We start from the raw sequence: 9,499 nt of genomic DNA on the forward strand, positions 1-9,499 counted from the left end.
GAATTTCTAAATATAAACAAATATCCTATTTAACAGGAACTCATTTTAGTAACCGAAATATAATAAATGTATTTATAATGCTCTAACTACGGTTATATGTTTTATTAGACCTTTTAAAATTTAATAACCATTTTTATCAGGAGATAAAAAATAAAACTCTAAATTAATATAGTAGATACATTACCATATAGACTAGAAATTTAAAGACTGATACTAAGATGAGTCAAAAACGAATCAAAACATCACAAGAATCCTTGTGGAGTCCCCTTGATCTCTATGGACTTGTGTGAAACGATGGATCTAGTAATCTGTTATATTTTCAGGCTCGAGAAGGTTTCTTATTGCCAATGATGCACGACAGCACGAGCAAAGATACTGAAATTCTTATTTACATATCACTCAGCTCAGTAAAGATCTCACCCCATCAAGTTGTGTTGCTATTGACTATAAGCAATCATCCTCATCTCTTCATGTTAAATTATTATTGTCTTACATATTTCATGGTTATGTGAACTTGTATGACTGGAAGTGGAAGTCAGAGTAATTTGTGACTTTTGATTAATTACATAATTTAAAATTTTAATAAAAAATTGTATTCTGATATAATTTTATTTTTCTCATAAATCTTTTTTTTTTAAATATTATTAAATGGATTGAATCAAACTATTTCAATCTAATAATTTTGATTCATTTCATTTCTTGATCATATATTGATAATAAAGCATGAAAGTTGTTGATGTTACTTTCAAACAAATGCCAATACTTTTATAAGATTATTTTATTCTGAACGCATACTACTTATCTGTGACAACAACATTTACCCGGTTCACACCTGTCATAAAAATAATCCCACTGGTCACAAAACTTTGCGCATCCATATCGCCCTGCTAAATCACACGGCGTTGAGATCTTGAAGCACAGTACTGTCGCCCAATTTATTCCATAACCTATTTATGTGAAAAAATTATTAAACCAATAAGTATATTAATCAAAAAGAATAAAATTATACCTATAATTTAAAATGTAGTATAAAAATAAATTGTTACCAGGAGTACTAGCAGGGGTAGTAGCCATAGTTGTAGTATGACAATCAACAAAAGATATGATGAAAATAGTAGTGAAAACAAACAGAACTAAAGTTTTCATAGTGATGACCATTTTATAAGTAAATTTAAAACTTTGTTGTAAAATATTCACTTTAGCGTTTTGTTTGGTGCGTTTTTCTTTACTTTTTCTGATTATATATATAGTGACACATGCACATTACAAGTAAATATCTTCTTGGTCAAATATATATAAGAAAATATAACATTTCCTTTTATATCAAATATAAGAGATTTTTGGTCTTTATCAAAAAAAAAGAAGAGATTTTTGGTCAAATTATAATCCAAGATTGGCTATAGAGAGACACAAATCTATTTATAATTGTAAGAAAATTGTTATAATTTGAATGGTCTATGATTTTAATTTTAAGTAATTATAATTTGATCTAAAATAAAAGGTCAGTCTACATAATTAATGATTTATGGTAGTAATTGTCAAAATTATAGAAAGAGTAATAATGTTAGATTAATTATTTTTATTTATTATAAACTATATAAAGTAATGAATACAAACCATTTACAAAAATTGATATAAATAATAAATTATTTATCAAATTTTAGGAATTAATTTCTAACTTATAAAAAATTATAAGAGTATAAAATCATTTGTAAATGCTTATAAGTCTATTTATAATTGTATAAATATTTATAGGGATTGTAAAATCATTTGATATTGTATTACACATCAACTTATATTAAAAGGGACATCACTTAAGTGATTATTCCTTATGTATTGTTCATAAGTGAAACTCAAAACTAATTCTCTTGAATTGACTGCTTGACAATATGTTTATTTTTATTTATTTAATTAAAATATAAAAAGAAAAACTTATCATAGATAAGCCAAAAATCAAAACTTTCAAACAAATCTTAAATATAAATAATCTGATGTAATTATAATTATAGGAAAAAATATTTTGTAGATTATATTATATAAACTTAGAATATAAATAGAAACAATTATAGGAAGAAAAAAACTTAAATATATTTATATTAATAACTACTACAATCTATACTATTATTTGAGAAGCGGATTTGCTTATTTGTCACATTATCCATGATTTTAGGGTTGAGTCATTAGTTTTAATAAATAATTTTAATTAAACTATAATTAAAATATAATTCATTATTTATCTGATTACAAATTAATATTATAAAATTATCTCAAAACAAAAAATGAAAAACGTATTTGAAAAAAAAAGATAATTTCATGTATTTATTTTGTGTTTATCTATGTCTTTCTTTCTTACTCACTAATTTTTATAATTAGCAGTACTAGATTTTGACCCGCGCTTTTTGAAGCGCGGGTTTTCTGTAGATTATAAACAAAGTTTGATATAAATTAATATTTTGAAAGTATTGTTAGTAAATTGTATTATAACAAAGTAGAGAATTTGTTTTAATTTATTTAATTTATGAATTAGATTATTTAAGATTTTATATGTATGTTTTTACACAACTCTCTTTTAAATTTGGACATTTATCTGGATCCAAAAACCGACCAGAAAACACAGGTTTGATTTGGATCCATAGATAAATACATGTTGGGTATTTATTGGATCCACGTTCTTGGTTCAAGTCCACATCCTACTCGAAACCCTATCGGATACTCTATGTACCTGAAATGTTATGTGCATATTAGGTATTTCAAATATGTTTTCAATATTACTATATCCTCTTAAGTTTCATGTTCTGCTTTTCAGTTATAATTTCGGTTTTTAGGTAAATTTTCAAATTTCTTAAAATATATTATTTTGGGTATCTGGATTAAACTTTGGGTATTTTCGGTTTTTCGGGTAAAATTTCTTTTCTTTTCGGCTATTTGAATATTATCGGGTATTTTTTATATTTTTTGGGGTTTGGATTTTTCTGGGATTTCGAGTTTCGAGTCTTTTGGGTTCTAAACCAGAATCGATCCGGACCTGCTATGTACCCAAAATTTACATGTATTTTTGTAAGTATTTGAATTATGGACCCAAACAACCCCAACCTTGGAAAGAATTGACCCAAACTCTGATAAAAAAATTTCAGATATTTAATTGAGTTATAATATTTAGGATTTAACGGACCCGACCAGAAAAAATCCCGACTCTTATCTGATCCAAAGACCCGAATGTCAATTCCTATTCTACTTATTTATTTTGTTCAATTAGTGAGACTTAAGACTTATTTGGCAGATTTTAAGCTAATTTAATAGTATATATTTTCAGGAGTTTTAATTGTTTTTTAAAACTTATATTGAATAACAATTGTTTTTATAGATATTTTTTATAAAAAATAATTGAACATAAATATAAATAATTTTATTTTTAAAAATGATTTGGTGAAGTGTTTTTATCAAATTTGATTTTGTAAATATTTAGAATTATATAATATTAGATAACATTTTATAATATGTTGTATGATATATGCTTTCTTTTTAATAATTGATATCTAAATATTATATATCCATCATTGAGCATAATATATTTATATAAGGAGAAAATTTATTGGAAAAGAATGAGAAATAATAATAAGTTTATTTAAAATATTTAAATTATTTATAGTTATAGTAGTTAATGGTAGGATAAAAATATAAAGAGATATATATAGTTGCAACAACCTTTTTATAATAGATTTTTAAAATGGTTTTTCTTTTCATAATATAAATTTTCAAAATCGCATCTATAATATTTTTTTAACTAAAATGTTCTAACAATATATTTAGAATATGATGTATAAGCTTTGTAGATAAATATATTAGAAGTGTTAGTCAAGGAAAAGCTATGATGTATAAGGTTTGTAGATAAATATTTAAGAAAGGTCATCCTATTCAGAAACACATTTCGATCAACGAAAAAAATGATAGAGTGAAGCCTTTGGTAAAAAAATGATAGAATGAAATGTTGCAAAGTTGGTGGCACCAAGGAACAATATAGTTTTGTACTTGAATTCATCAGTCACGTTTTGGTATAGATTTATGAGAATGATATTTTAGTTAAGTTGAATAATAAATAAGAATATTGATTGTTTTATAGTTAAATAAAGGTAAAATAATTGATTATTGTATAGTTAGAGAAATATAAGGTAAGACCAATAAAATAGATAAGTTTAATAAAAGTGTCCAACAACTTTTCATAGGTAGATTTTTTTAGACTCCTTCCCTTTTAATAGTATAGATATATATACATATAATAATTAGAGAATTTACTTATCTGTCACATTTACCATGATTTTATGGCTGAGTCATTAGTTTTAATAAATAATTTTAATTAAACTATAATTAAAATATAATTCATTATTTATCTGATTACAAATTACTATAATAAAATTATCTCAAAACAATAAATGGAAAACGTTTTTGAAAAAAAAAGAAAAGATAAATTCATGTATTTATTTTGTGTTTATCTACATCTTTCTTTCTTTCTTATTCACTAATTTTTAAAAGTAGTAGTATATATATACATATAATAATTAGATTTATGATTACACTAAAATATTTAAAATAGGTTTATAAAAAATATCAAAAATTGATTTATATTTGTTTGTAAGCGTAATATATCATGGAATATTTTTTCTGAATGATTAAATTTATTTTAGTATTAAAATACAAAAGAGGTATATAAGTAATAATGATAATTTTATTTATATTTTTTTGCTATTCGTGATTTTTCTAAATATTTTTTATTGGGAATAAAATTATCTTTTAAAAATATTAGCTTTTAAAAATATCTTTCTCCAAAAGAGAATATTTTCAAAATATTAATTTAGAATTAAATCTAATTACTTTTATGTTTTCAAGAATTTCAGAGAATTATAATTTTGTTTAAATTACAATTTATTTAAAAGACTATTATGTAAAAAATTTGATTCTATTTTTATAAAAAATTGTATTTTCACATTATTTATTTTAGTTATAATTATTAAAGTTTGAAAGTTAAAATACCATTTTGAAAAAGAAAAAAAAATATGTTTTTATACTAAAAAAATACTATTTTAATATCTATATTAGAAGAAAATAGCATGTCTCTATTTTAATGAAAAATAGAGATTGACTATAGCATATTTTTCCTTCTATTATACCGTTTAGAATTAAATATAAGAATAGATAACAAAGGTTCTTATCTTATTCATTATATATTAATGTTTTATTTGTTAACTTGTTTGAGTGTGTATTCAGTTATTATGGAGGCATTTCACAATTTTTTTGCTTTTGATTTTTTATGAGATTTTGTAGGTTTTGGTAATTTTTATAATTTTAATTAATAACATCACTTTGTATTAGCAGTTATATATATATATTAAAAAAATGTTTAAAGATAATAACCTATTTTAAAATAATAACATATTGACATTGTTATCGAAAATAATATTTTAAAATTAATAAAAGATAAAAAAATTAAGAAATTAAAAGATTCATAAAAATATTATAAATTTAATGTTTGACTTCAAAATTTTGATCTTTAAATTTAATAGCACATTTATCAATAAAATATTAATAAAAAAATTATACCCGCATGTGCGGACAAAACACCTAGTAAAATATATATTCAGAAAAACAATTGACTTAAACCTCATAACCTTTATATATATTCATCCACTATATATATCTTATAAAGTAATGTCAACTAGAATTTTACATCGTTGAGTTCATATTTTATGAAAGAAGAAGAACACAAAAAGGATGCTGATTTTCTCAAAGAAGAATCATAAGTTGAATTGGAGATATTTTTGTTATATTGGTAAGTATAAAATCAACAACTACGAATGAGTGAACCGCCAAATATAGTTTTTCTAAAGGAAAAAAAAATTATAAACCAAAGATAAACATCTCATGTATATCAATTGAGATTCATTTAAAAAGATATAACTTCAATTTTATATTAATTACATTTTAGGTTTTCTGAAGTGTCATTTTCTTAGAACCTTTTTGAACCTATGTGTTAGCTTCAGAATCATTCTTAATCAAAATACAACCACCCATAAATTTCTAGAATAATTACATTTGCCATTAATTTTCTTAGTCGACCCACATTTTCTAAAGCTATCTAACAACTTAACTTTATACATGAACTCATTAACTTTATACATAAAGAAAACCAAACTCTGTGCTTAAGATTAAACTCATTAGGTCGGAAGTCGTCTCCATTTTCGACGATTCAACATCACTGTCTTATCCTTTCCCCGAAAAAAACAAAATTCCTTACTCTCAACTTTTTACCTTCCCTATCTCTTCATCTCCGTCTCTTGGTTGCGCTCTGTTCAACGTTTCTACACAATGAATCTTCAGTTTTCATTAAAGCCATTAACTCTCTGTCTCCCTTCGATTATAATTAAAGCTTAATGCTATCAAAACCGAAATAACACCTCAAACCCTATAAATAGAAGAGGGTTGAGAATGGAATCAAGCTTCACCAGCACGCTTGGAGAGGTCGAAAATTGTGACACATCATCACTCTACACAATATTGAGAACTAGGGGTATTCCGGCGCTACGCGCCGGGTTTGTATGTTTTTTTCTTAATTGAATTTACAATTCATTTAATGGTTTTAGCAAAGAAAATATGTTCTAAAATATGAAAATGAAAATATGTTGGAAGAGAATGATATTTTTACTGATCCATACATTTAATAGTGTTAGCGACAGTAGTGTATTGGAGTTATTTACTTCAAAGTGGAATAGCATAATTGGTTGTGACTAATGGATTCAATAAAGGTAGAATGAAAATCCAATAGTCGTAATAAAATTAATTTAGTTGGAATTTAAACATAAAGTAAAGTTGATGGTTTATTTTGAGAGCATATACTGTTAAGTACCATGTGGACATTATATAAAAAGAACAATATTGAAATTTTAGTTTAGAGAGTAATCTGAATTTAAACGTGTGTGATGAAGTTTTGTGCATATATTCTTCTTCTTATTTGGTTTCTGGTATGAAACTAACTTTGGCAATGAAAATATTATCTTATTATATTATTGATTTGTGTTTGAATCGATTCAATTTGAAATCGAAAAATTATTAATATATAGTGCTTATTAATTTGTTGGATCATTTATAGAGTTGCTACTGTAGTGTGTTTTTCTGTTATCTTTTTAATGTGTGATTTTCTTTTCTTTTTATAAATATCTGAATATCCAGTGGTCCATGCACAAAGAGTTTAGCGGTGAGACTACATGTTGCCAACAAAATCAACATAAGGGTCTAGATGATGGTGACTGTATAGAAAGCTACCAGAAATTCTCTAAGAATGCTTTAACCAAATTTGCATAAGGTTCAACGTGTATTTCTCTCTAAGAATGTTTTAACCAAGTTTGCATAAAGGTTCAACGTGTACATCTTTCTAACATCATTCGTCATCATTGACGAATAAATTTCCAAAATTTTCTTCAGTTGCTGACCAAAAGTATCTCCTTAAACATGTCTGACTGCTTTGTCTGTCAAACTCACGTTAGATTTCTGCAAGAGAAAGTATACGTGCTAAAGATAGCTTGGCGAATACAATAATCTTTTGCTCTTCTTAAGAAGATTACTCATCACAAAAAGTTAGAAATGTAAAAATCTCCTATATATTATTTGAGAAGCATTACAACATTTTTTTGTAGCCACATGTCATCACTAGAATGATTCCTAGATACCTTAGAGAAATAGGTTGGTCCATCTAAATATATAATAAACTTTTTATTAAACTAACCATAAATAAATTATTAATGTATCATTATTTCCAAAAATAAAATTACAGAATTACCTAATATGGCTAAAGTATATATGATAATTAATGATTTTGAATAATAAATATTTGATAAAAATAAGTGTCTTATATTATATTTGTTTAATTTTAAACTATTAAAATAAATTAAACAACCATAGTAACCATTTAATAAAAATTAAAAGTTTTCTTTATATGTTATATTTTAAATTTTTAAAAATGAGTATAAATTACTAAAACCTTTAAAAGTTTCACATTTAAATTTTGTGATCTACGGTTTAAATTTTTTGTTCTGACATGATACAAATAATTAATAAATCATATAAGTTGAAAGTCTCATTTAATAATTATTAAATATATATATATATATATATGTATATATATATATATATCATTTTAAATTAAATTATATGTCATATAAGAAAATACATAAATATCTTAAGTTTGAAAGTACTTTGAAATTATTTTTTTTTGATAAACAATTTGAAAAAATATTGAAAACTTAATTTTTAAAAATATTATAAATTACTTAAACTATTAAATTATATAAAATAATTTATATATATAACATTCATCCCGCGCAAGGCGCGGATCTTAACCTAGTAAATTATTAATCATAGTTTGAGGACATGAAAGATGATGTAGTTAAGTAGTTAAACTTTGTATATGAGCTGTGATCCAATAATAATAGCTTGACATCATCTTTAAACTTTGTATTATCACTGGAGCCATCAAGTCAATTATAGATGGCGTCCATAAACATGTGTTTCAAATTTATCAGTAAAGAAAGGAACTATTGTTTCAATTTAAAACTATAAATATTCCTTAGAAGCTGACACCATATTGTATAAATATCATGAGATGTGTTATCTGGATTTGGAGCTTTCCATTTCCTCTCTGAATGTATCTTGGCAGAAAGTATTCTCTCGTACAACATCTCGAAGAATAAATTAGCGGTTTGATCTTAGCTGACATATGAGGAACTTGAGAAGTTTTTTCGTAGTCCTTACTTGATGAAGCCTAAAAAGGACATAAAATGATCATGGCCATAGAAAAGTTGAGAATCATTCAGGGAGTTCCTTTCACTGAAAGGGATACATCCCCTCTCTAGAAGATCGACTGAAACGCCATGGTTGATCACCTGGAAGAACCCTCACTTCTCTGCTGTGTCTTTAACCTCATCAACCGTATTCTTGCGCTTAGACTCGTCCTCGAGATCTATCGTTGGGATCGTCGTGAGATGTAGCAAGTCAGAGGAGAGCGGTTTGGGGTTTACTAGATTGGAAGGTGAGTCGTGGAATATGCATGGAAGCAACCTCCGTTGTTTCCAACGTGTTCTTTGTTTCTACAAAAACAGAACCACTGTATCGATATGACCATATTAGACAAGAAGTTATTACTGGCTCTAACACAGTCTTATTAGACAAGAAGTTATTACAGGTACGCATCCTAGTTAAACATAAACGTGCACGTGCCTCCACGGCTCCACGTATCCTTATTAAAACACGTATCCTTATTAAAACATAAATTAAACGTACATTCTAGATCTTGAAATATAGTCCAGAGGCACCATCGAATCCTTTGGATCTGTAGAACTTTGAATACTCTGTAATGGTGGTATCTCTATAAATGGGAGGGTTTTGTTGAGACAGAAGCTCTTTGCTAGGTACGTAATCTCTAGGATTCGCCATCAAATAAGAACTACAGAAG

At 25.5% G+C, this 9,499-nt stretch overlaps 1 long non-coding RNA gene across 1 annotated transcript; it reads right to left on the bottom strand.

Annotated features, from left to right (window-relative positions):
• Positions 1-603: 603 nt before the first annotated feature.
• Positions 604-1,705, bottom strand: LOC106365464. Its single transcript, XR_001273500.3, has 2 exons — positions 1,047-1,705; positions 604-947 (listed from the first exon to the last, which is right to left on the bottom strand). It is a non-coding gene; the product is annotated as an uncharacterized LOC106365464 (long non-coding RNA).
• Between the last annotated feature and the right edge of the window lie 7,794 nt (positions 1,706-9,499).

This window comes from Brassica napus, chromosome A9 (assembly GCF_020379485.1).
Source record: "Brassica napus cultivar Da-Ae chromosome A9, Da-Ae, whole genome shotgun sequence".
Classification (NCBI taxonomy): Eukaryota; Viridiplantae; Streptophyta; class Magnoliopsida; order Brassicales; family Brassicaceae; genus Brassica; species Brassica napus.